The sequence below is a fragment of the Artibeus jamaicensis genome, unplaced genomic scaffold, assembly GCF_021234435.1.
Source record: "Artibeus jamaicensis isolate MK-2021 breed Jamaican fruit bat unplaced genomic scaffold, CSHL_Jam_final contig_867, whole genome shotgun sequence".
Lineage (NCBI taxonomy): Eukaryota > Metazoa > Chordata > Mammalia > Chiroptera > Phyllostomidae > Artibeus > Artibeus jamaicensis.
Window position 1 is genome coordinate 9,382,018 of NW_026521995.1, and position 27,174 is coordinate 9,409,191.

General features: G+C 39.7%; 1 protein-coding gene and 1 long non-coding RNA gene across 17 annotated transcripts in view; one reads left to right on the forward strand and one right to left on the reverse strand.

Moving 5' to 3' along the window:
- ZNF438 (zinc finger protein 438) overlaps positions 1 to 27,174 on the forward strand; it is a 167,795-nt gene that overhangs the window by 57,996 nt on the left and 82,625 nt on the right. The gene's annotated exons all lie outside the window — the stretch shown is intronic.
- Positions 21,312 to 23,957, reverse strand: LOC128628609 (uncharacterized). The gene is made up of 3 exons (XR_008393042.1): positions 23,798 to 23,957; positions 23,556 to 23,640; positions 21,312 to 21,682 (listed from the first exon to the last, which is right to left on the reverse strand). It is a non-coding gene; the product is annotated as an uncharacterized LOC128628609 (long non-coding RNA).

Sequence of the window (27,174 nt, forward strand, 5' to 3'; positions counted from 1 at the left end):
GGTCCCTAAAACAAGATAATTTGAGAAATCATTGTTGCATTAATCCATTATTACATATTAAGTTGCCCAACACTTATTTGTTTAAAACAGCAACCATTTCAAATAGCTCATGAGTCTGGCTGGGCATTGGGAATTAAGGTGAGTTTTAGCTGAGTGATTTTCCTTTTTCATGTTGTGTCGAATGGGCTAAGTGGATGGTATTTAACTGGTGGATGGAGTGCTCTGGAGGATAGAAGGTATCTTTACACATGTGTATGGACAGAGGTGGATGGCTAGGTTCATGTGATCTGTATAGCAGGGTAATCTCAGGGCAGTCAGACTTCTAATACTATGGTGTAGAGCTCCAAGAGAGAATTTTGTAAGAGACAGGAAGTAGAAGGTGCCAGTGTCTTAAGGCCTAAAACTGGAAACTGGCACCACACTACTTCTGTATTCTGTTGATGAAAGTAGTCCCAGACTGCACCCAGTTTCAATGAGAAGGGACACAGACATGACCTATTCATGGATGAGGTATCAGAGACTTCATGACCATCTTAATCTACCACAGACTACCCTCTGGCCACACAAGGGATTTACATTCCTCCTATATTAAACATATACTCAACCCCAGAGAATTCCCCACATTCTCATCCCACTATGTCTTAAACCTCAAGGTTAAGGTTTAGGACCTTTTCATTTAAATCAAGTCCAGATATGCAGGAAGTGCCACAGGTGTACTTCCTTTCAAGAGGCAAGTTACCACTCAACATGTGCTAAAGAGTCAGGCATAGAATAACTGGAATAAGCACTTCCATTCAAAAATGGGGAATAGGAGGCATATAGCTTTCACTGGTCCATAGTAATTTTGAAATTCCAATGTCGTCAGTTACTTTATTTGGACAAAATTTACTCCCCGGAAGTGATTTTTCATGGCTCTGTCTTCACCCTATTAATTCTGAATCATCTTTTTTTTTTCTGTAAAAATGGTTTTTGCTTACAACTGGATGTCCTTTCCAACCTTGCTTTCTGCTTGTAGAAGTTTAAAAATCCAAAAGCCTTTCATTTTGTGCGTGTTTTCTCTACTCCTTTCAGTCCTATCTAACATAATTTCCTTAAAAACTTTGCCAGATTCATGTGTATCAAAATATAATCCACTCTATTAGACAGAGAGCCTAACCAAATTTGTTTTTGAGACAGGTGGGTTTTTTTTTCCTGCTTCAGACTGACAGGCAAGGTTTTGTAAGGCAATACCCATGAGATTCGTAGGAGCTTTTCTCTGTGAAAGAGTCCAAAAGGCATGCCCTTAAGATTCCTAGAGTCGTTTTATCAAGAAGAGTCTAAGGGGCACACTGTTAAGATTCTTAGAACTGAACTAGATAGTTTTAAATCATTTTATAGTCTTACCACAGTGTTTTATAGACACACTAGAAATTTTTATCCTGAAGCCATGCTTTCTACTTGTAGAGTCCTAGACTTGATATTTATTAGGAAGCTATTTCCTACTTTTCTATATGGAGAAAATGAAGATGAGAAACTTTTTTTTTTTTTTAAAAGAGCAAGTCCTAGCTCTTTTACATTCCTCTACATTATTCTTGAACATGAAACTGTTCTTTAGTTGGCTCATTTTTCTCTGTGCGTACCTTACCTCACATGACTAAAAGAAACTGCCTTGTGTCTAAAAACCTCCTTAGCCAAACCTACCAATGTATTGGGCATATTTTCTCTTTTCTGTGTTATGATGCAAAGAACAGTGTTGTGAACTTTCCGTCACTGTGTAAGAGGGGTTGTCATTTCTCCCATCTGTTAACATTTTTACTTACGTCCTTCAAGTCTTCCTGAGGCTCTTGCAGCCTCTGCTTAATAGCTAGTCCCAAAGCCAATATTACATGATTTAAGATTTTTATTATAGAACCCCACTTTCATGTAGGAGAACCTGTTATCTCTCTATAATTTGTTAACGAATTACCTAAAAACTCAACGGTCTTTCTATTGTGGCTTTTAAGAATCTCTCTTTGTCTTTAAACTCTACCATTTTAATAACAATATATCTTGGTGTAGGAATCTTCAGGTTCATCTTGCTTGGAACTCTCTGTGCTTCCTGGACTTGTGTGGGTCCCAATTTGTGGGTCAGTGAAAAGGGTGGGCTTATAGTGAGTGGTTATTCTTCCCCATGTAGCATCAGATGAGGCTAGTTGTTGGTATTCACCTGGAGAGTGACTAGTTTGGAGGGTCCAAGACAGCTTCACTCACATTAATAAGGATTACTGAAAAGCTCATCCTAGCTGGGACTGTCGACCAGAGTGCCTGCATGCAGCTTCTCCAACATGACAGTCTTACTGTAGCTTATTGTGATGACCATATAATGAATCTTATTACTTCTTATTACTCTTCACAAAAAAGCAGGAAGGAAGAAATGGATGCATTCCATTGTAAAATTTTTTTGTTGTATGTGAAATTCCATGATATTATTAGAAGTCAGATTGTGATAAGTTGAAGGATTCTATTTTAAACACCAAGCAACCACTTAAACTACAAGAGAAACAAGTATATCTAATGAACCAATAGAGGTGGTAAATTGAAGTACTAAAAAATATTCAATTCCAGAAAAAGCAACAAATAAGGAGAAGAGGAAACAAATTGGGACAAAGAGAAAATAAGATGTTTAATTCAAATTCAACCATATAAATAATTGCATTAAATATAAATACTTAAATGGCAGAAAATATCAGGCTAGATAAAAAGCAGGACCTACAACTGCATATTGTCTATAAGAAATCCTCAGATATGTACACACGGGTTAAAAGAACAAGGATTTTAAAAGATATACAATGAAAACACATCATTAAGAAAATTGGAGTGGTTATGTTAATATTCAACAAAATTGGCTTTAGAACGGGGAATATTATGAGCAATATTGAGAGATATGTCATAAGGATAAAAATCAGTTCATTAAAAAGACAATTATAAATGTCTATGAGCACAATAATAAAGCTTCTAAATACTTGAAACAAAATCTGACAGAAAAGAAAGGAAAAATAGACAAAGTTACAGTTGCTGTTCACTTAAAAAACTTCTGCCATGGCAATTAACGTGTAAATAGGCAGAATATTAATTTAAAAAATAGAAAGCTGGAACAACACTGTTAATCAGGGACTTAATTGGCATTTATAGAATACCACACTCAATAATAGCAGAATACACATTTTTTTCAAATACTCATGGGATTTTTATCAAGGTGGGTCATATGTTAGGTTATAAGGTAAGTCTCAATAGATTTTAAAGGATTAAAACCATACTGAGTATATCGTCTCACTATTACTAAATAGATATACCAGGTTTGACCAGAAAGTATCCAGCCACATAATATGAAAAATAGAAACATTTATTGAGGAAGACACAAGATACAAATAACATTCTACAAAGGACAATGATGCCTCAGTCCCCTTCAAAGTAAGTGCCTTGGGATCTCATACAGTTCTCCCAATTGCTATCAGCTGCCCCATTGTATTTTCCTAAATCTCATTGACAGGCTGAAATCTCTTCCCTTTCAAAGGTGATTTTAGTTTTGGGAAAAGCCAGAAGTCACAGGTTCCCAAATCTGGGCTGTAAGGGGGCTGAGTCACCTACCTGGGTGATTGGTTTTTTGCCAACAAACTGCGTGAGACTTGATGCATGAACAGGCACTTTGTTGTGATGAAGCTGCCAGTCACCAGTTGCCCATAGCTTCAGCCTCTGAGTCATCCAAATAGTGTCCTCAGAGGAATGCTCAAGCTTAACTCAAAATTTAATGCTGATTTGTTGCTCTACTCACTGATCATTTTGAATGTGATGGCCACACAGTGCACATGCTCACTCAGTGGCATCTACTGCCCCCTCTGGCTAGTACAGTGAAGTCGTCATTGTTTACATGTGCGCATTCCAGTGCCAGGTTACACTGATGTCACACAAACTGTTTTTATATTAACAGTGTTTGGATTTTTTCCAGACAGACCTTGTACAACTAAGTGATAATAGAATAACTAGAACTCCTCTCCCCAAAATTAGGAAATTAAAGCATTTAAGCTATTTTGAACTGTATGAATGAAAATCATACCAATATTTATGCAGCTAAAGTGTTGCTTAGACAGGAAAATAGCTTAAAAATACTAACATTAAAAAACAAGAAAGGTCTAAAACAAGCTATCTACACTTTCATCTACACTAAAGAATCTACAAATATAAAGGCAAAATAAACTCAAAGTAAGTAGAAGGTAGAAAATAAGAAGTAGAAATCAATAAAATAAAACATCATAAAACAAATAATAAAGAAAGTTTATGGAAACAGAAGCTGTTTTTCTTATATATTTTTAAGGGGTCAGGTTATTCCACCCACTTAGTGGCAGTGCTTTAGTATATTTCAGTATGCAAGAGTTTAAAGGTGTTAGGGTCTTAAGGTCTAGGCCCAGAAACTGGGGTAATATATTCCTATTTTTAATTGATCAAAGAGTCACAGAGGTCACCCAAATTCAAGATTGGGGAGAGATATTACATTACTTTATGTTAGAGAAGTTTTAAAATATTTTTCTCACTCTTAGCCGCAGTCATATTTTTTAAGACCTCAGCTATGAAAGCAAAGATGACTAAATGAACTGAAATTCTAGAAGTAGTAGAGCCCGTGAGCTAAGATTGCTAGCAGTCATCTTTTTTATGTTTGCCCAAACGGACCTGGCTAAAGATGAAGTTCACCAAGGACGTGAGACTCTAATAGGGGAAAGAGAAACCATTGCAGTTTTGATGGTCGCATAATCTGGCATTGTGAACTTGAACCTAGGGAGTCCTCAGACACACAACTAATTTTCTCCATTGGTTTATTTGATGAGTCTTAGGGCAGTGAGGGAGGTTGGGAAGGTGAGCTGGAAATACAGTGAAGTCTTCTGCAGCCTTGCAGTGCTTATGAGGTAATCTCCATGGAAGAGGGTAGGGTACAGCTTTAATAAACACACAACTGATTTCACTTTGGAAACAGTTTATACCAGACATAAACTAATTGGATTTTAGAGATTAGTTCCTTACCCTACCTGTCTAATACTTCAGGGGTCATCAATGCCCCGGGGCCGCGGAGAGGTACCATGGCCTGTTAGGAACAAGACTGCACAGCAGGAGGTGAGCGAGCAAAGCTTCATCTGTATTTCCAGCTGCTCCCCATCGCTGGCACTACCACCTGAGCTCCACCTCCTGTCAGAGCAGCAGTGGCATTAGATTCTCCCAGGAGTGTGAACCCTAGTGTGAACTGCGTGTGTGAGGAATCTAGGTTGTGTGCTCCTTAAGAGAATCTAAGGCCTGATGATCTGAGGTGGAGCTGAGGCGGTGGTGCTAGCTCTGGGGAGCGGCGGCAAACACAGATTGTCATTAGCAGAGAGATTTGACTGTGCAGGGACCATAATAAACCAATTGCTTGCAGACTCATATCAAAACCCTCTCAGTGAGTGGCAAGTGACAATGAAGCTGCATCTGGTGTCAGAGTTTATAGTGGCAAGTGAGTTGATGTACTTCAGTTGTACAGCTGCATCGGGTGACAGTGTTAAGTTAGAACCTGACACTTATTTTAGTCCACATGTGGCCCACCTGTTATTTTATTTACCACTTCTGTCTATGCCTCTTTCCTGCACCGCACACTTATCTCAGTCACAGTATTGGTAAGCCCACAAGCTAACCCTGGCCAAAATGAGTAAGAAACAGATATTGCTGGAAAGCTTCTTTGAAAAGGGGGAAAGACACAATGATGAGAGAGCAGAAGACACTAAGACTGTCAACAAAAAGAAAGCCACATTTAAGAAAAATATCAAGAGTCGTACTTAAATTATGGGTTCATTGCAACGGGCGATTCACATTCCTCAAGACTGCTTTGTGCAGTATGTGGTGACCAGCTATCCAGTGAAGCCATGAAACCTTCAAAACTGCTTCACCACATGGTGACCAAGCACCCTGCATTAAAAGACAAACAAATCTTGGAGTTTTTCAAAAGAAAAAAAACTTAACATGAAGAACAGAAGTAATTATGGAAGGCTACCACATCATCAAATGTGTCTGCACTGATAGCATCATTCTTAGTGGCTAACTGCATTGCTAAAGTGAAGAAATCTCTTACTACTGGTGAAGAGCTGATCCTGCCTGCTGCTAAGGACCGCTGTCATGAACTTTTAGGAGAGGCTGCAGTCCAAAAGGTGGCATGTGTTCTCATTCTGCTAGCACCATAACTAGACAAATGGATGAAATAGCAGAGGATACAGAGGCACAATTGTTAGAGAAGATTGAGTTACTGTGGTACCCAATCCAGGTTGATGAGTCTACCAATGTTGACAACAAGGCAATGAACGATGGTTGGTTTTGTGCAATATATTTTTCAGGAGGATGTGCACGAGGATGTGATATGTGCATTTTTGTTGCCAACCAACAGCTCAGCTACAGAACTATTCAAGTCTCTGAATGATTACATATCAGGAAAGCTGAACTGGTCATTTTGTATCAGTATAGGCATGGACAGAGTGGCTGACACGACTGGATGGCTTTCTGGTTTCACTACTCAGGTCAAAAAGTCACTTCTGAATTTGAGTCTACACTCTGTGTCATCCATAGAGAAATGCTGCATAGAAAAATGTCACCTAAACTTAATGATGTTTTTCAGGATGTGATTAAAACTATCAACCACATTAAAGAACGTGCCCTTAACCCATGTCTGTCTGTGCATCTCTGTGAGGAGATGAACGCAGGGCACACACGTCTTACACACTGAAGTGAGGGGCTTTCTAAAGGTGGTGAATCACTGGCCAGAGTTTTTGAGTTATGAGAGCCGTTCCAGATTTCCTTTAGAAAAACAGTCACCACTGGTAGCACATTACAGTGACACAGAATCAGTTGCAAAACTTGCCTACCTGTGTGATATAGTTAACCTGCTGAACAAACTCAGCTTCTTACTTCAGGAAAGAATGATAACTGTGTTAAATCAGCAGAATAAGTGGCTGCATTCAAAGCCAAACTGGAATTAGGGAGTGATGAGTGAACACTGGGATATTTTACATGTTTCAAACATTAAAAGAGATTTTGAAAGAGACTGAGCCAGGGCCTGCTTTCTCACAACTAGTGCATGATCACCTGTCTCAGCTTCAAAAGAGTTTGAGCATTACTTCCAAACCACAAAGACCCCCCAAAATGAGAAGGAATGGATCCCAATTCCATTTGTGAATAAGCCAGGTGAAATTGACTTTGTGCTAGAAGAGGACCAACTGCGCGTGATCACAAATGACGGTGGCCTTAGAAGTATGTGTGAGGCAACTTCAGACCTCCATATGTTTTGGATTAAAGCCAAGGCAGAATATCCTAAGATTGTCACAAAAGCACTCAAAAGCTTGCTTCCATTTCCAACATCCTGTCTTTGTGATGCAGGTTTCTCTGCTGTGACAGCAACCAAAACAAGATTATAGAATAGACTGGACATAAACAACATACTTTGGGTGTCACCATCTCCCATCACCCCCAGATGGGACCATCCAGCTATAGGAAAACAAGCTCAGGGCTCTCACTGATTCTGCATTATGATGAGTTTTATAAATATTTCATTATATATTACAATGTAATAATAATATAAAGTATATAATAAATGTAATTTGCTTGAATGGTCCTGAAAACACCCACCCAACCCCTCCCATGATCCACGAAAAAATTGTCTTCCATGAAACTGGTCCCTGATGCCAAAAAGATTGGGGACCACTGTAATAGAGGAAAAGATGGGCTCTCACTGGCAGAAAATATTATCTACCACAGTTTTATGGTTGTTATATTCACAATATCAGGAAGACACTAAAAAGTTGTATGACATGTGAAAAGTCAGAAATAACACGTGTCCAAAGGACAGACGGTAAAAGCAGAGAAACAGACCTGGGACCTACCACACAGCAATTTTATAATTGTCATAAATATGTTAAAGGACATAAAGGAAGAGGTTAACAAAATAGGTGAAAAGATGAAGGATAGCAACACATAAAAAATAATCAAATGGGTATGGTAGAGGTGTGAAATATAATATCTGAAAGTAAGATTTGAGTTTATGAGAAAAAGAGGCTCAGCAAAAAATAAATAACTAGAACTAGTGAACTCAAGGACAGGTCCATGGGAAAATGGACAGGGTAGAGCACAGAAATTAAATAAAGGAATGGAAAGAGCAAAACAGGATAAGAAACATATGGGACCAAGTCATGTTATCCAACATACATGTAATTGGAGTACTAGGAGGAAAGAATAAGCAAAAGCAATATTTAAAAAGATGACCAAAGATTTTCCAAACTCATAAAAGAGAGCAGTTCACAGATTTAAGAAGCACAAGAAACCACCTGAACCCGAAGCAAGATGAATATAAAGGGAAGCACACAGCATAGTGAAGGTTGTGAAAACAAGATATAAAGAGAAAATCTGAAAATAGCCAAAAGCAATAGACCACACTACCTTTTAAAAAGCTACAATAAGATTGATGGCTGACTCTTCTATGGAAATTATTAAAATCAGAACACAACTAACTCACGTCCTTATTTACGTGCACATTGAAAAAATACTGCCAAATGAAACTGTACCCAGAGAAAATATATTTTTTAATGAAGACAAAATAAAGATGCTTTTGGACAAAAGGTGGGAGATTTTATCACAAGTAGACCCATAATATGATAATACTAAAGGAAGTTATTTGGTCTGAATAAAAATGGTCCTAAATGGTACCATAGAACCACAGGAGAAAACTGAAGAGTCTAGGAAAGCATAAATAGGTAAGTAAATGTAAAAGCCTTCTGCCCATTTAAAGCAACAATCATAGTGTCTTATGGCACTTTAATATATATATAGAAATTAAATATATGAAAACAACAGAACACAGGATGAGTAGATGTAAATAGAGATAAAGTCACACTTCTGTTTTGTTCAGAAAGTGGTCACAATAGTATGTATAACCTCTGGGATGATTGCTAAAAAATTATAGAAAATGTTTAAACAAAAGCTAACAGTAGATTAAATGGAATCATAAAAATGTGATTAATCAAAAAAAGAGGAATATAAGAAGAAAAAAGAAGAGGTAGGATCCATAAAAAACCAATAACAAGAAGTTTTCTTAAATATAAGTAATTCATTGAATGTAAATGGGATTAATCCCATAATTAAAAGCCAGATATTTTTGGATGAGATTTTAAAAAATACTCAAGTGTGTATAGTTTGCCTAAGACACATTACTTAAATGGATATGGAAATAAGAGGTATCCTTTGCAAACATTAACTAAATGAAATCTGATATATTAATATCAGATAAAGTAGAGTTTAAGACAAGAAGTATGAGAGGTAACAGGAACATTTTATGATAAAAGGGACAATTCAATTGGAAGACAGAACAGTTGTAAATTTATATATTAACAATATAACTTCAAATATATAAAGATAAAATTGACAGGATAAAAAGGAGAAGTAGACAAATCACTATCATGATTGGAGAATTTAACAACCTTCTTTCAACTGCTAATATAACAAGTAGACTTTTAAAGTCTGTAAGGTTTATGTAGAATATTTAAATACCATTAACCAGCTTGACCTGTTGACCTATCGTTGTCAGTGTTCTATGTGGAGAACATTATTCCGAGCAGCTGCAGAATAAGTATTGTTTTAAGTATCCATAGAACTTCAACCAAAATAGAATGCGTGCTGAGCCGAAAAAGCAAGTCTCAACAAATTTCAAAGGATTGGAATCATACAGTATACGTTCCACAACGGAATTAAATGAGAAATAAATAACAGAAAAGAGTTAAAAAATACTCAGTTTTCTTGGAAATTACGCAACCCACTTTAACATAGAAGAAATGAAATCAGATTAGAAAATATTTTGAACTGAATCAGTATCAAAACTTGTGAGACACAGTTGACGCAGTGCTTAGGCAGAATGGCATAGCGCTCAACGCACATGTTTACAAGGGGAGATTGAGAGTCCATGGTCTACTCTTCCACCTCACAAATCTAGAAAAAGAAGTGCAGATTTAATTTTTAAAACTCAGAAGACAATAGTTAACAAAGACAGGAGATAAAAATGGGGAAAATTAACATAGTCAAAGTTGTTTGTTTTGAAATTAAAAATTTGTTATCAATTAGCAAAATTGATAAACTACTAAGAAAAGAAGAGAAAGCTGAAATTAACAATATTGGTATACAAAGGAAACATTAGAGATCCAAGAATATCTGAAGAATAAGAAAATATTATACTGTGAGTAACTTTATGTCAGTACTTTTGACATCTTATATGAAATGGGCAATTTTCTTGAAAAATACAACTTACCAAAATGACACAAAAGGAAGTAAAAAATCTAAATAGTGCTATATCTTTAAAAGTCATTGAATCCATAATTTAAAAAAAAATCTCCCCATCTCTAATAGTAAGTATTCTTCAACTGAATCAGGTCTCGGTATTAGGTCTTTGAATGCTTTTAGGATATTTAAAACTTCACCGTGGCTGACAAGTTCTACACTCAACCTACTTTCCATTCAGGTTCTTTCACATTGATTTTCCTTTATTTACATTGCATCCCTTTTGTTGGAGATTAAGGGGAAACAGTTATACCATATTTTTTTGCCCAGCTTCTGAGCCCTTGAGAAGTAGACATAACTCAGATTAGAATAAAAGTGTCAACCTCATGTGTGGAAAAACTGGGTAAAAGAATGTGCTTAGGTCTGCATCTACCCTTCTTGTCCCTTCAGATTGGGTTGACTCGACTTGTCCTGTTGCGTTTGCTGTGTGGATGAGAAGAGGATGAATATATGTGGATTTGGGAAACTGCATTCTAAAAGAGAGTGAGAAACTGGTGACACCTGTGGCCAGATGTTTGTCCTGTCTCACCAAACAGGTAGCAGGGTGGGTGGGGTTCGGGGAGACAGCACCTGTCAGTACAGGTGAAGCCCTTCTCTTACTCACGCTTTTTCCAAGGAGTCAGACCTACTCTATTCATCTGGAACCCACTGCTAACTTACTTCTGGTTCCATGTGTCATCTGGATCCTCCATTTTGAACAAGTTTTTATGACTTTGATCTTTCCATAGAACTCCTCTTTTCTCTCCTCCCCCCAAATTTAAACCTGGTATTTGTAAATAGTGCCATTTTTAACCACCATTGCAATAAAAAGTATTGAATTCTTCTACCTCTGGATTTTAGAGGAGGGTTGACGTGTTCCTTTGCTCTCTATTGTTCGGTCAGTGATCAGTGCGCCTCTCCTGTGCACCAGTTCCTGCTCTTATGCTTCCATCTCCCCGTCTAACTCTTGTTGTCGGTTGACTTCAGGACATTGCTCCAGCTGCCTCAGACTGGAAACTCTCCTCTCAACCCCCCATCCTGTGATTATAATCTCTTTCTCCTAGTTCATGTTCTTGATTTTCTGATACACAGAACTTACTATTTCTTAACTTGCTCAGTTCCATCAACCACAATCATTTCAAAATCTCAAATATCAAAAGCACCCCCCCCTCATTTTTTTCTCCTCCTCTCCGGCAATTTTTTGCTTTCAAAATCTTATGTTCAGACATTCCTTCATTCATATTGTGTCTCTCCATCTCTCCTTTCTTCCCTCCCTCTTCCTCCCCCTGTATCTCAATGGATGGTTTAGCATTGTATCTTAACTGCCTTATTCCCTTACATACAATTTTTATTTATATATATCACACATCTTTTCCTCCATTTCTGATCACAGAGGACTGTTTCTCCTCTTCAATATGGATAATTCTACCAGCATTATTGTTCTCATCTTCTCTTGAATTTGGTTTATTATTTATCAGTATCCCTTTATAAAGCTCCCTTTTACTGGCATTAACAAAATTTTTTTAAAGTATAGTGGAACCTTGGTCCTTGAACTTAATTTATTCTGGGAGTCTGTTCAAGAAGCAATTTGTTCACCCTGGCTGGCGTAGCTCAGTGGATTGAGCACAGGCCTGTGAACCAGAGGATCGCGGTTCAATTCCCAGTCAGGGCACATGCCTGGGTTGCCAGCCAGTTCCTTGCAGGCCAGTTCCCAGCAGGGGAAGCACTAGAGGCAACCGTACATTGATGTTTCTCTCCCTCTCTCCTTCCCCTCTAAAGGTAAATAAATAAAAATTTTAAAAAAGAAGCAATTTGTTCAAAAACCAAATTATTTTTTCCCATTAGAAATAATATAAATTACCAGGCTGTTTTGATTACAGTGGCTTTGTAATACAGTTTGATATCAGGTATTGTGATCCCTCCTACAATAGCCAAGAGTTGGAAGCAACCTAGGTGCCCATCAGTAAACAAATGGATCAAAAAATTGTGGTACATATACACAATGGAATTCTATGCAGCAGAGAGAAAGAAGGAGCTACTACCCTTTGCAACAACATGGATGGAACTGGAAAGCATTATGCTGAGTGAAATAGGCCAGGCGCTGAAGGACAAATACCATATGATCTCACCTTTGACAGGAAGCTAAGGAATAAAACAAACAAGCAAACAGAATAAAAACAAAGACACTGAAATAGAGAACAAGTGGGCAGCGACCAGAGGGGAGAGGGAAGGGAATTTAAGGGGAAAAAGGGGGAGGGATTTTGAGGAACAAGTATGAAAGACACAGAGATGAGGACTGGGGGGGGGGAATGGGAGGAAGGGGGGAGACCGGGCGGGGGGGGGGGGTGGGATGGGAGAAATAGATTTAAAAAAAATGTACTTGAAAAGTAACTAAATAAAATTTAATATTTAAAAAAAAAGAAATAATATAAATTAAATTAATTTATTCCATACCCCCAAATGATTTCTAATTTAACTTTTCTTATATACAATACATGTCTAATGTACTGCTAAATCTATAAACACTTTAAAAACAAAACATGAAATGTAAGTGAAAATTTACCAGAAAGGAAATGAAATGTACGATAAAAAAATGAAAATTTACATGCACACTTGAACTTACCTTTAATGTCGAGAGCGACTGATGATTGAATATGGAGAGGAGGGGTGGAGGGATGGTACTGTTTGGAAGGGGAGCCCCCTTTTATAAAAACATCAGGTCGCTGCTCGGGGTTCTTCCTCTGATTGTCCTTTTCCTCCACTGGACCTTGCTTCAGGCTCACTGGGCCTCTGTCTCACTGAAAACCTGTCCAGTGATGTTTCTTTTGGCCCGAGTTGTATCCCTTGCTTGAAGTGAAACTGTGTTGTCACTGGACAAGTTGATCCCACGGTTTGCTACTTCTCTGTCAGGGTGATATTTCTCAATGAAACTGCATTTTCTCTGTTTCCCAAGCATCTCCTAGACAGCGAAGGAGGAATATCCTCCCCTTCCCTCCGCCTCTGAAGAAGGCTCCTCAGCTGCCGTCTGTTGCTGCTCCCTCTGAAGGTCTTGGAGCCCCTCCGTGCTCAGCGCGGTGTGGTGGTCCTCCACCAACGCCCCCGCCCTCTCCGTCCAAGGCCCGTGGACTTGCCCAGGGACACAGCGTCCTGCGCAGCAGGCACAGGCCCATCCTCGAAGCCCCCCGAGTCTCAGCAGCAGACTCAGGCCACAGTTTCCTCCAGGCTGATGGTCCTGGAAGACGCTCCCTCCCATGTTTTATCTGTGAGCCTCAAGCAAGCGAGGATAGTAAAATGGTCCTCCCTGAGGGCTAAATTACTTTCAGAGGTCACCTCAAAACACCTCCCCAAACAGTACATTTATGTAGTTTCTTAAAATTAGAAATGTCCTGCTGGCGGGTGGGCTGGCTGAGAGGACTTGTGTTGGGGGCAGAAATCGAACAGTGATGAAGCTCTGCTCTCCCACCGGCTCGGCCTCCCAGGCTGGAGGGTGGGCAGGAGCGCCGTCCATTTACAAGAAGTGCCCTGAGTGGCGATTGCTTTTCCCAGAGGCATTGCTTCACATTTGGGGCAAACATCGCATGCATTCGTTACTATTAGCCCCCCACATCACATTAAACTTGTTTTTCATGACATTATTTTTCTTGAAAACTCTCAGGTTTTCAGAATGGTAGACGAGCAGAGCCTTCCATTTAAAGTCCCCACCTTCATTCCCACTCAGCAGTTATGTCAGCCAGTCCTTCACTGGCTTGTCTCCTGGTAGCGACTGCTCTTCCCGTGTGATCTGGGTTCCCTCAGCATTTTCTTCCAGGAGACGCCTGTCTCATCACAATTGAATACTTGTTGGGGGAAAAAAATCCCTTGGCCTCTGTGTATTCTTGAAATTCTACCATGGAATTATCAGCAGCTCCTTTGTTGGAACTGGCAGCCGCGCACGCCTCACTACTCTGGGACTGCCACTTCATAAGTTTATCGAACCAGCCCCTACGAGCCTTAAGCAAATCCCTTTCAGCACTCGTTCCAGGTGTGTCTGTCTGTCAGGAAGTCACTGCACAGTGTCTTCACTTTTTCACGCATTGTTGCCTCCAAAATGCTACCACCAGCTGTCTCTTTTCATTTTTCCAAGTCAACAATTTTTCCACCTCTTCTGTTGCCTTTGGTGGTTTTGTGAGCACTTTCACACTCTTAGCAACATCAGTGCTACTGATGGCCTCTTTATGTTTTAACATCGTGCCAGTCATCGACCTCACCGTGCCATACTCTAGGCCGATCAGACCTGCAAACCCCTCTGTCATACTTTGCAATTATTTCTAAAGCTCCGTTGTTGTTCTCACAACTTTCCTTTTCACTTTGCTGCTATCACTCACCTTCTCAGGACCCATAGTGACTTTCTATACATATTTAATAATAACAAGCAACAAAAGCAGAAAAAAACCCACAAAAATATTTATAGCACAGTTTCCTGAGCTGATAACAACACAAGGTTTAGTGGTAAATTGACTCATACTTGTGTTCCTTTGTTTGTCGCCTGAGAGACGGGTGACTGGTCACACAGGTATCAGCATGAAAGGGTTGTCAGGTCGAGAAGCGAAGTTTTATTTGACAACTGAGACAGTTTTTCTTTGAACAGCTTGGTCGAGAACCTGATTGAGATGGGAGACAGTCAAGAACTAAGGTTTGACTGCCCTGTTAGAGATTCAGCATTGCTTTCACACCATGCCAGGCTCCTTAGAAGAGTAAAAGTGACTGGTTAGTTCCACTTCTCCTTTTTCTTTAACCCCCCCCCAAATTATTGGAAATTTTGTTCTTTTATTGCCTTTCTGAAGGCAATAAAACAGTCACTGGCAGTGACTGTTAAGTTCTTAGTCCTCCTCCTGCTCCCTGAAGGCCAGATGGGGCTCTCCCTCCTTTTGCCCTCCTTTCTTGGCCTCACTGATTGAAATCAATCTTTTGTGGAGAGCCCCCTTCTCAAATAAATAAATAAATAAATAAATAAATAAATAAATAAATATTATAGGAGATAAGCAAACTGTTCCATTGACTTGCTGGAGCAAGAGAGACCACACAGATGATTGTGAAGTGGTGCCTCCTTTGAGGAAATGAGTTTAGGTTTTCCTTCATTGTAGGTTGGGCTCTGGAGTTCTAATGTAAGACAGAAGTGGGACGAGTCTTTGGACTGGTTGATTTCTTAAGGTGATGGTCAGTGCCCATAGGTACTGATTACCGCACACGGTAATGATTGAGAAGAAAGGTGTGTTGAGGCCCAAGACTCCCTGTGTTTGTAACTGTATAAAGGAGCAGTGATGATTGTTCCAGTTCTCAGTCTTGCATCACCAGTGGGTGGTCATTCTGGTTCTCCGGTTCTCCTGGGGAGGCATGTCTTCAGCGAGTTTTTAACTTTTTGCTTTCACTGCGGTTGCTCTGGTTTCTCCTTAACTCCCGCAGTTCCGGAAGGTCTCACTGCCCCGTGCGGTTCTCCTCACAGTGACTCGTACTCCAGAGCCTGACCCATCTTTGTGATATACAAATTCAAACACATTTTCTACTGGAAAACCCTTGATGTCTCCTTTTACGTACAAAAGAGAACCCCTTGTATAGAACTGAATGTAGTATTCAGCCGCTCTTACGCCACCCCAGATTCTCGTCCTTCCCTGTCTGCTGCCCTGTCAGTTCCCGCTTCTCGTCCTGCCCCCCTTCCCTCGGGTCCCTCCCCCATTCCTTCTCTCCCTCCCTCTCTCCGCCTCTTTTTACTTTTCTCCTCCTTACCCCCAAACTGTACTCTTATTATATAAGTGCACTGACTATTTCTGAGCTCATGCTGTACGTTGTGGCCACTTACCTACAATAAAGGAACTTTTATTTCTTCCTGGAATGCTATTTCCAAACCTAACTTGGTTTTCATTGTTAAAAGTCCTACTTATTGAAACTCTATTTAAAATTTACCTTTATAGAGCATGTGAGTTTGCTAAGATCTGTTTGCTCAGTTTTGGAAGCTAGGAGTCCAAGATCAAGGTGTCCACCCCCAGGTTTGATTTTGTTGTAGACTCTCTCCGTGGCTTGCAGATACTCGTCTTCTTGCCGTGTCCTCACATGGTCTTTCCTCAGTGTGTACACATCCCCGGTGTCTCTCTGTGGGCCCTAATCTCTTCTTACAAGGACATCAGTCAGATTGGATTATGGCCACCATAGGGGCCTCATCTTAATTCAGTCACCTCTTTATGGGCCTTATCTCCAAACACAGTCACATTCTGAGGTATTAGGGGTTAGGGTGTCAACACATGAGTCTGGGGTGGGGGAGCACAATTCAGTCCATAGCACAGAGCCTTCTCACATATTCCATGTAGTCATTAACCCTCTCCAAAATCCCATAGCACCTTTACAACTTGTAGCACTTGATAGAGTTATCCATGTTTTTCTGTCTCCTCTGGTGGTTTATACTTTTCTTAAGGACAGAAACTGTCTCTTACTCAACTTGTTCTAATACTCCCCTGTTCTAATACTGAATAGGGCTTGATTGTTGGCTAAATTTTAAATATATAATTTAGTGTAAATCAGGCTAAATAGTAATATATTTTCCAGAATTTTTAGGAAATTAACAAAATATATAAACAATGTAATATATCTCCTGTTTTAGAAGTCTTTGAACATAGTTTGAGAATTTTTATCTTAGGCCTTTAAATTATACATAGTATAAGTGCTTTAATTTTTATAGGACTTTATATAACTCTTTTATGGTCTTTAAAATATAATCATCTAATTGACTTCTATAAGCTACCTATCGATTATTTCCATTTCATTACTCCCATTAAATTTGTTTTCAGGTAAAGATGAGTACCATGTCTTTTTGAAAACTGAAAATTTTACTTTTAGAAGACATTTGCTAACTCAGATTACTTCAAGTAAGTTTCTTTCATCCCTCTTAGCACCAATTTAAGATTGATTTAAAAGGTAAAGAATTAAGTCTGACTCTTTCTCAACTCTCAGATTTCTTAGAATATCTTAGCTTCACCTTGTATGTTGAACCACACATCTTAGAAAATAGTGGAACAATGACCTTTATTAAATTTCATTGCTTATTATAACATTTAAACTTGTGGTATTATATTTAAAATGAGACCAGCACCTCAGAATAATCTTTTATTTTGTATCCGTTCTAGTCTCATAGTCCTAACTATGTGCCAAACTCATGTTTTTAAAATACTTTTTGCATTATAGATATTATTTTGTTTTTCAGTGTAAGTCTTTATCTGGCTTTTCTAAATGATTGATGCCTTCTTGATCATTAAAGGAAGATATTTACTTAGAAGTTAAATAAATACCACTTGAATCTTAAAGGTGTAAGTATTTATTTAAAAACCTGGCTTTAGCCCTGGCTGGTGTGGCTCAGTGGATTGAGCACCGGCCTGCCAACAAAAAAACCGCTAGCTTTGAAAAGTCATCTTAACCAACCTCAACTCTTAAAAACTGTCTCCTAATGGTCTTTTGTCTTCATTCTCACTCCATATTCCGCTGCCAGATGGGTCTGTGTATAGAATGACTGCAGTAATTCTACTCACAAGTTGATGGCTCCTACTCACTGTCGGGTGGAACCCGTGCTCTTTTGACTGGTATTCAAAGCCCTCTACTGAGCTCCTGAAAATATCCCTAGTTTCACCAACTGGACTCTTTCCTATGTTTTAAATTTTCATTGTTTTTCCTGTCTGTGTCTTGACTTGTACTGTTTTTTCCTGGTGTTTTACTATGATGTTCCCTGTCCTCCCCCCCTTATCGTTTCCTGTGCCAGTTGAAATTTGGTGCAAGTTCTCAAGACTCAGCCCAGGTGCCAGCTCCTCCATGAAGCTTTCCCTGATTGCCTCAGCCATAAGCATTAGTTTGCCATCTGCTACTTCATCTAATATTTTGTTTTTGTCACTAAGATAGCACATTTTATCATGCAGTTTTATTACTTATGTTTATGTCTTATTTTGCCAACAAAAACTGTAAAATCAAACCTCTTGTCTAACTTATTTCCACCTCTCACAGCCTTCAGCATAGTCTTTAACAGAGTTTAGTAAATATTTGTTTAATAAATTAAGAATGTGTCTGGATTTCTCTCCCATCATGCCAGCCATTTTTCAGCCCTGCAGACACATACGGCTCCTCTTCATGGCAGCCATTGGTTCCCGTTATGCACTCCTGGCAGACCTTCCTTCTGCCATTGTATCCTAGAAAATACTGCCCGTGGTGTAATTAACAGGATAAACTCAGTTCCCAGCCTAAGAAATAAACTGTGTTCCAGAAGTTCATGTCTAATTCTGTTGTTTGGAATGCAGAAAGCATTTTTCCACAAAAACAATGTTATAAATAGTGCTTAAGTTCTCAGCCGTCCTCCCAAGACTGTTTAACTCATAAGTACAACACTGATTTAACTACAGATAGTCACCACATATAACACTGTTTTGCAGAGAAATTCTACATTTTGGATTTGGAAACAAGTCCCTCACACCCCAGGTGCCACTTTCTGGGTGGCGTGGCATGAACTGTGTCTCCAGCAGTGGCTCGACGTATTGGGTGCTCTCACACCAATGGCTTTTATAGATTCCAGTATTTGCATAAATGACATTTACCTGTAGTTTGCTGATACTCTTGCGTCCTCCAAATTGAGGGCAAGGGGACACTTGCTCTTCAGATTCTCCCCACAATAGATTAAGGTGGTAAACAGGGCTTCAGCTGTCCTACCATGTAGGTGGGTGATTTTTAAGTCAGGTAATTGACAGGTTAGGAACTGTTTTACTATGTCCTCCTTTCTGTTGGTCTACAAACTTATGGGAATTGAATATATAGGGGTGGGCAAAAGTAGGTTTACAGTTGCCAGTACACAAGACAGTTATTCTTTTATTGTTATTCTTGTATATTCTTCCATATGAACAATTCTAAACCTACTTTTTTTCTACCATGTATCAACATAGAAAATACTTCTATTGATAGGAAAAACACATTTATAGGTATCAACCTTATATTTAACATCACGTCAGTTTATGTGAATGAGGGATTGTCATGTCTTCATTTTTACATGGGCAGAGTGACACTGCCCGTGAAAACACGTCAGTGTGCACATAAACAAGCCTGGAGGCTGACAGTTCGTTTTGTCAGGCTGTAAGCGAATGTGTTCCGTCATCCTAGGCTTTGAGCACAAGAGTGAAAGTCTACTCATGTTTAATGCCATTGTAGATGCTAGGGGCTAGGGAGAGAGAACCATAGTATTAGGAAAAGTTTTCTTTTCCTCCAGGATCCTAAAATACAAGGAATAAGTATGAAAGGAACAGAGCTCAAACAATATGTTGTTAATAGCCATAAAATGCTTCATGAGGGTAACAGATGCCCTTGAGTGTCCGAATGGCAGTGCCCTTACGTTTCACCCTGGTTCTAAAGGTACTGGTGGGATTTCAGTCTGTCTCAGAGCCCCAGTGTTCAACCAGTGTGCCTGGGAATTTGTAAAACACGGGACAGCCGACTATCTAGTCAGGAGCACTGGCCTTCTCTTCCCTTAGATTGTCAAGTTTAAAAATGGCAACAGTTAACACAATAGACATCCAGTGTGAATCAGTCAAAATTTTACCCATTTTTGTCAGATCAGCAAAAAAATAAAATTTTGGATGTGCCACAGAAGTTTAGTAATTAGTTTATATGTGCCATGAGATGAAAAGGGTTGAAAATTGCTGCCTTAGAGGAATAGTGAAGATTTAAATAAAGAACTGGGGGAGAAATTTATATTCCAGGTTGGACTAACAGCGTGAAGAAACAACTAGAGACACAAAAACAAACAGACAAACAAACAAACAAAGCAGCAGCACTGGCTGCAACAGAAGGCTTAATCCATGTTGGCTGCAGTAATAGGTGGGAAAACTACACCAGTGATTCAAGCTTAGCAACGAATAAGAGTTACCCACAGATACTTTTAAAAATACAAGTCCCTGGATCTTGCCCCAGAACTAATAAGTAGAATTTCTGGGGCATGAGACATAAGCCTGTTTTCTTTTAAGGCTCCCCCAGTGACTGAGGACCCCTGAATTAGAAGGATGGGCCAGAGTTAGGGGAGCCACGAGTGCCTTGCTGAGGAGCCGGGGCTCTGTCTCTCAAGGAGTGGGAAGCCTCAGAGGTTTCTGAGATGGTTGACACGATCAGATTGATGGGTGCCAAGATAAATGATCCATCCACGGCTTATGAATGGAAGAGAAATAAGAAACAGCTTGAAGTAGAGCAGTGGTGGTGGGGAAAAAGGAGATGCTAACATCTGTAAGTGTCCTTACATGTGTGGGAGTTGATGATGTCAGCCTTGACCTCAGCATGATTTGTTTTATAAACTGATTATAAAGCTTCACCCTCATTAATGTGATCTCTTTTCTCTTACAACCTGGTAACTTAAACAGTAATTTCAGCCAGTTGCATTTAATGGAAGGAAACCATTGTCTACTCATGTACTCGTCTAACTCATAATAGTAAGTGAAGTTATGTGTATGAGGAATATGACCTTTAACATAAGCATTATGAAGCATTTAAACCACCCACATATGCAGTGACATAACCTCAGTTCTGCAGGATGGTGCCAAAAACTGGAGTCACATATATAAGATAGTTATTGGCACATAACTCTGTAGCATTTGGTCAAAACTTGAAGAAATATTCTAAATCATGCTCTGCATTTGAATATTTTTAGCATCAAATTTGATAATTGCTTAGTTTTTTGGCAGCAGACCCATGTATGCCTCCTGACAGCAGCGACTGCGCTTCCTCTGAGCTTCCGCTTCTCTTCTGCCGCCAGCCGCTGCCAGTGTGGCCCCAGGCCCCTGTCCATCCCCTGCTAGTCCCCGTCCGTCCGTGAGTGCTCCCAGCAGAGAGGAGATTTAAAGGAGTCTGATTGAAACTTCTCTTGTGTCGCCGACATGTTGGACAGTACTGGGGACTGTCTGGGCCAGTGTTGGGCAAGGCAGCTGCTAGGGCCCCCCCCACTCTGGAGTCTCAAACCATGCTACTAGTTGCAAATGTTTTATGCCTTTTGATGTGTTTTGAATATGTTACGGTTTGAAAACAGTGAGCCATATTTATTAGCAGACAGAGAATAAGTTCAAGGAGTGGTCTGACCCCTTTCAAAAAGACTCGACATCATGGAAATTTGTTTTGAAAGAGCCCCTTTTGGCTCCTCTGCAGTGGTACACACATGACCACGATTTCCGTGTGGTCCTCTTGGCCTGCGATCGTGAGTTTGTTGTTGTCTTGTTAATATCCGCATCTCCCTTGAGCACTCTTCTGTAGCTACTTAGGTTTCACTAAGCATGCAGGTGTTCAACCAGAGAATGGGTGGTCTGCTTAGATTGGAGGGGTCCTGTAGGAGAAAGGGAGGAGAGAGCTAATATCTGTTAGGCGTCCTCTCTGTGCTGTTCTCTGCATGTATTTTTATCATTTTAACTCCATTTTACCCGTGACCAAGTTGGGGTTTAGAGAGGTTTAAAAAATGTATCTGACGTCAAAACTAAGGAGAGCTTGGTTTTGATCCCAAGTGTATCTGGCTTTCTAAACAGCCTGGTCTTAGTCCGCGTGACTTATTTGTCAGGGAAAGATCAGCAAACTTGGAATCAGGGGCGTTGAGGACCAGCTCTTCCTCTGTCACCAACAGTGTCCAACAAGTTATGTAACGGTCTCAGCTTTAGTTTCTTCATCTGTCATATGGGGATAAAACCTGTGTTACTGGCCATTTGGGACTTTTACAAGAATAATAAACTAGCAAATTTCAGTGTGATATTATAGGTATAAAAACCAAAGGAAAATTGAGAGATTTCTAATTCAAGCAAAAAACAAATTAAAAAAACAAAACAAAACGTGAAATTGGATGACTTGTACAGATTGTGTGGTATTTCATTCCTTAACATTGCTGTACAGACTTTCCAAAGTAATGCTTGTCAGTTTTGCAAGTCTGAACACCAGGGTGTGCCAGACCGCATTGCTGAATTTAATATCTCGGTGTAGGAGATTGTCCTGGCAACACATCAGTTACTTCTTTTTGCTTACCAGAAGCAATCATTAGTCTTTATACAATATCAAATAGGTCTGAACTCTGGAAGGTACTGAAGAAATGTTCATAGCCAATGAGGACCAAGATGATTCTGAGATTACTTACTATATTTTTTGGACTATAAGACGTACTGTTTCCCTCAAAATTTGTGAGGAGTAATGGTTGTTAATGCTCCTGTTGAGTTCTGTTTACATTGACATTGGTGAAATACTTTGTTATTTATGTTAGTTACTTTACCACATTTTTGCTTCAAAATTTCTATTTTTCTCCTCTAAAACCTAGGTGTGTCTTATGGCCTGAAAAATATGGTAATAGCCATGGACTTAATAGACTCAAGTTGATGTTAACATTCTCAATAAAAAAATTCTTCATATTTTTGAAATTTTTTTACAAGCCTGAGTAATAAAGTCACATTTTATAAAACCATTTTGCACACAAAACTGCTTTTCAAAATGTTTCCAGTTTCCTGGCAACTTTTACAGGATTATAGGATGGTGAAGACTGAAAGACAGCTGCGAGGTATTGTAACCCATTTATGCTTCTCTAAGTATACATATAAGAAATTAGGGAACTCTTCATGTTGGGGCAGTACTGTGAATGAAGTGGCAGTGAGCCTGGGAAGTACCAGTGTCATGTCCTAAGCTAACCTAAAACCTTTACCCGATGAAAGCCTTAAGTCTCTTATACATCAGACTGGCAAAGACAAATGCCTTAGGAAGACCAGTTGACACAGTAAAGGAATGGTATCAGGCTTCAAATATGAATTCAGAAGAGTGCACCTGTTCAGTCTTGGATTCCTAAGTGTGCAGGACTCTTCTGCACCTGCCATATTCAGTACGTCCCAGAGGGGGTTCCCTGGTCCTCAGGGGCTGTCTTGGCCATGGCTCCCAAGGCCAGCACCGGGCCTGCTTCCTAGGTCTGGAGGGTGGATAATCACTCCAGTCGGGGCCTGGCCCAGTGAAGGGATGGGGCGTAGGCATGGAAAGCAAAGAAAACACACAAAGTAGAGGTTGTGGCCAGGTTTGGTCTAGAGGCGCATCATGTTTGTACAATGTTTGTTTTATTCATAAATTAGTCATTAGTGTTAATTTAACTAGTTACTGCTGTAATTTGTTAACCAATTTAAGGTACAAATCCAGATTTCTGGATTCTCTTGTAAAGTAAGATCTAGCAACTTTAGGCCTACCTTTCCACGGATCAGTAGCCAGGCAGGTAGAGGGAGGTAGAAGCTGCTTTTCAGTGCTCACAGCCCTGCCCCAGCTGTTGATGTTCTTTAAATAGGATTAAGAGGAAAGTTGAATGTTACTTATACTGCCATCTGTGTTAAAATTAGAAGTAATAGGTTGATAGGATGACGTATTTCAGTATAAGTGAAAAAAAGCACTAGTTTCCTAGGGTTATCATAACAACAGAAATATATGCTCTCACTGTTCTAGAAGCCAGAAGTCTGAAATCCAGTTGTTGGCATGGCCATTCTCCCTCAGAGGCCTCTAGGGGACGATCCTTCCTGCCTTTTCCAGCGTCAGGTAGCCCTGGATGTCCTTGGTTCGTGGCAGCACGACTCCAGTCTCCGCCTCCATCTTCTCTGGGCTGTCTGCCCTCTGTGTCCAACTTCCTCTTCTTAGAAGGAAAGCAGTCACACTTCATTCGGACCCGCCCAACCCAGTGTAACCTCACCTTAACCTGATTACACTTACAAAGTTTTTTTCCAAATAAGTTTACATAACATTTTTGGGAACACAACAACTCATAGTAGATGGCATATTTCATTGTGGAGTGCAGAATAGTGGCTTAAGAGCAGAGTGGCTGGATTCATATTTACAACTAATTTGCTGTGTGATTTTGGATAAGCTGCTTACCCCTCTCAGTGCTTCTGTGCCCCCATCTATAAAGTGAAGATAATGGTACCTACCTCATAGGGCTGAAGTAAGGACAAAATTAGTTAATATGGATAAAGCACTTACTATGTGTAGCACATACTAAGTGCTCAGTTAACTGAACTGTTATCATCATTATTATTGCTCGCTGTTATTCATACACAATTTTTATGCATATAAGGAGTAACAGTGCCAAAAGACTATTATTTAAGATAGCTTTATGAAACCATGAACAAGCTATGAACAGTAAATAGAAATGATGCATAAAAAGAACCAATAAAAGAAGTGAGAGACTGAAATTTAATAAGATTTACTTTTTAATGAAAATAAAATAATTGTAGTACATATAAAATGTCTAACTTCCTCACTCTTTTAGATTAGCTGCCCAGGCTCTCTGTGCATGTGAGACTTCAAACCCAGAAGCTCACATAGACCCTTGGGTTGGCCAGCACAATAGCCAGTGGAGAGTAATGAGGAAGTCAGTCTAGGGAGATCCTCCAAAGAACACAGGATCTCAAAGCATTCCTGCCTGGTTCCTTGGAATTACTGTATTTTTCAGACCATAAGATGCATCTAGGTTTTAAAGGAGGAAAATAGGAAAAAAATTTTTGAAGCAAAAAATGTGGTAAAACATTTAATAACATAAATAACATAATATTTCACCAATGCAAATGTAAACAGAACTCAACAGCAGCATTAACAACTATTTTCCTCCCAAGTTTGGAGGGCAGGGGGAGTACATCTTACAGTCCAAAAGTATGGTATTGTCTGCCTCCTTCCCGTAAATCCTGAGGTTGAAATTACCCTGGTTTCCAGTCTCTGGGTCAGAGATTCAGGCTGAATAATTCTTTGAATTTAAATCATACGTTTCCTCCTAAGGGAGCAGTTACTTTGAGCTAACTTACTTCATTTTTCATATAAGCTTTATGTAAGATAGCCATGTGCCTTGAGTTTTAATACAAACTGAGAGCTCTGATAGAGAAGGTTTAAAGAAATGATAAGACTTTTTGAAGTTCCTGGATGAAAATTGTTGTGTGGGTTAGTGGCTACGGGGTTGTAGTACCACAGAATGTGTGCAGGAGTGGGCAAAAGTAGCTTTACAGTGGTAATACAAATAAATAGCACAGTAAGAATAATCCAAGAGTAAGCTGTGTTCACAGACTTGCAGTTGCAAAACAAATCTACTTTTGTCCACCACTGTATGCCTCAATCTCCAACTGCTAACCTGAAAACATGAAAATATTCTAATAAAATCAAAGTATCTTACCTAAATGGTGAAAGGGACATATGTTTATGTTATTTATGATCCATGATTTTATTTAATAAAAGAAGTCAGGCTATTTAATTTTTGGCAATGAAGTTGCGTGCTGTAGTTCAAGTATTAGTAATTTGGAACGTTTTGATTAAATGAATTCATCAGGACTCCTTCGGTTGCAAGTGAAAGAAAGCTAGCTCAAGCCAGCTTATGAAAATAAAAGGAACTTAATTGTTTATATAACTTTGGTTTCCAGAGGTGCATCTGGCTGCAGGCATGGTTGCAGCCAGGAACTCCAATGATCTCATCAAGACTTCTTCGGCTCTGCTGTTTTCTTTATTCATCATTCCTCAAACAGACATGTGATCAGTGAGGTGGCCACCAGGCACTCCAGACTGTGGCCTTCCTAGCTGAGCAATCCCAACAGAAAGAGAGTGTCTTGGGCCACACATCCAGCTCTCTGCCCAGAGAAGATGTGAGTTCGACCCCACGTGTGATATCCCAGCAAATGGGGTACTCTGTGGGCCCAGCCCAAAGCATGTTTTCTCAGTGCTGCAGGAGTGGGCCCTGCCCAGTGACTGCGGGAGGCTTTCTCCAGAGGAATTGTAAGAAGGGAGAAGGGTGGAAGTGTGCTCAGCAGACCAAAACTGCAGTGGGTTCGAACTGTTACAAGTGGTATGTGAAATGATCTAGAGACTCTATCTATCTTCTTTAAAATTTGCCATTTTTAAAATGGCAAATTTTAAAATGGCAAAGGACGTTCTGCCTTCTATTAAAAAATCCTTCCAAAAGAAAATAGGAAAGAAAAATTTCAACTCTTTCTTTGATGAAAAGTAGGTGACCTCAGTAACTCTAATCTGTAAATGTGAACAGAAAGTGTAAGTATGGTAGTGTGATTTAGTAGAGCAGAAGGAGAAGAGGAAGACCTACAGAGGAGGGTAACAATGCCAGGAGGCAGCTTTGCCTTGCAGAACCTTAGGAGGTCATGTGATTGCAGGCGTCAGGGTCGGCTGAAGAGGGAAGGCAGGCATGGAGCTAGAAACACCATCCGCTGACAGTGTGTAAAAGGATCAGTTGGACACTGACTCAGGTCCTTATCTCATCCCAGAAGATGGGTGCTTTATTCTCTGGAGATATTGAAGCTACAGGGGATCTAGGCCCATGGACACATGGGCATTGGAGGCTGCCATTCAGTAAAAGTCTGCCCTGCTCTAAGAGTGCCAAGAGCCAAACTCCTAAACTGAACAGCCCTAGAGAAAGGCCCTGTAGCGGTTCCCCCTGGAGAAAGTCAGCTTGCTCTCCACTTGCTCTTCAGTGAAGGTCACCTTCAACAGCTCAGCCCCACAGACAGAGCCACCGACTTGCTGTAGTAATAATAACAATGTACACCAAGGTGGGGATAGTCAGCCAAGGATCACCACATATTTGGGAATGCCTCCAATATAAAGGCGAAGATAAAGTAAACAGAAACAAAGAAGTCTGGTGAGATAAGAACTCTCATTATCTTTGAAAATGTGGTAAATTTTTGCATAGAAAATAGTCTTTTTTAAAAAAGGAGAATCAAAGGAAAGAAAAATTAAAGAACAAGAAATAACTTGCACCCTGGCTGGTGTAGCTCAGTGGATTGAGTTCTGGTCTGTAAACCAAAGGATCGCGGTTTGATTCCCAGTCAG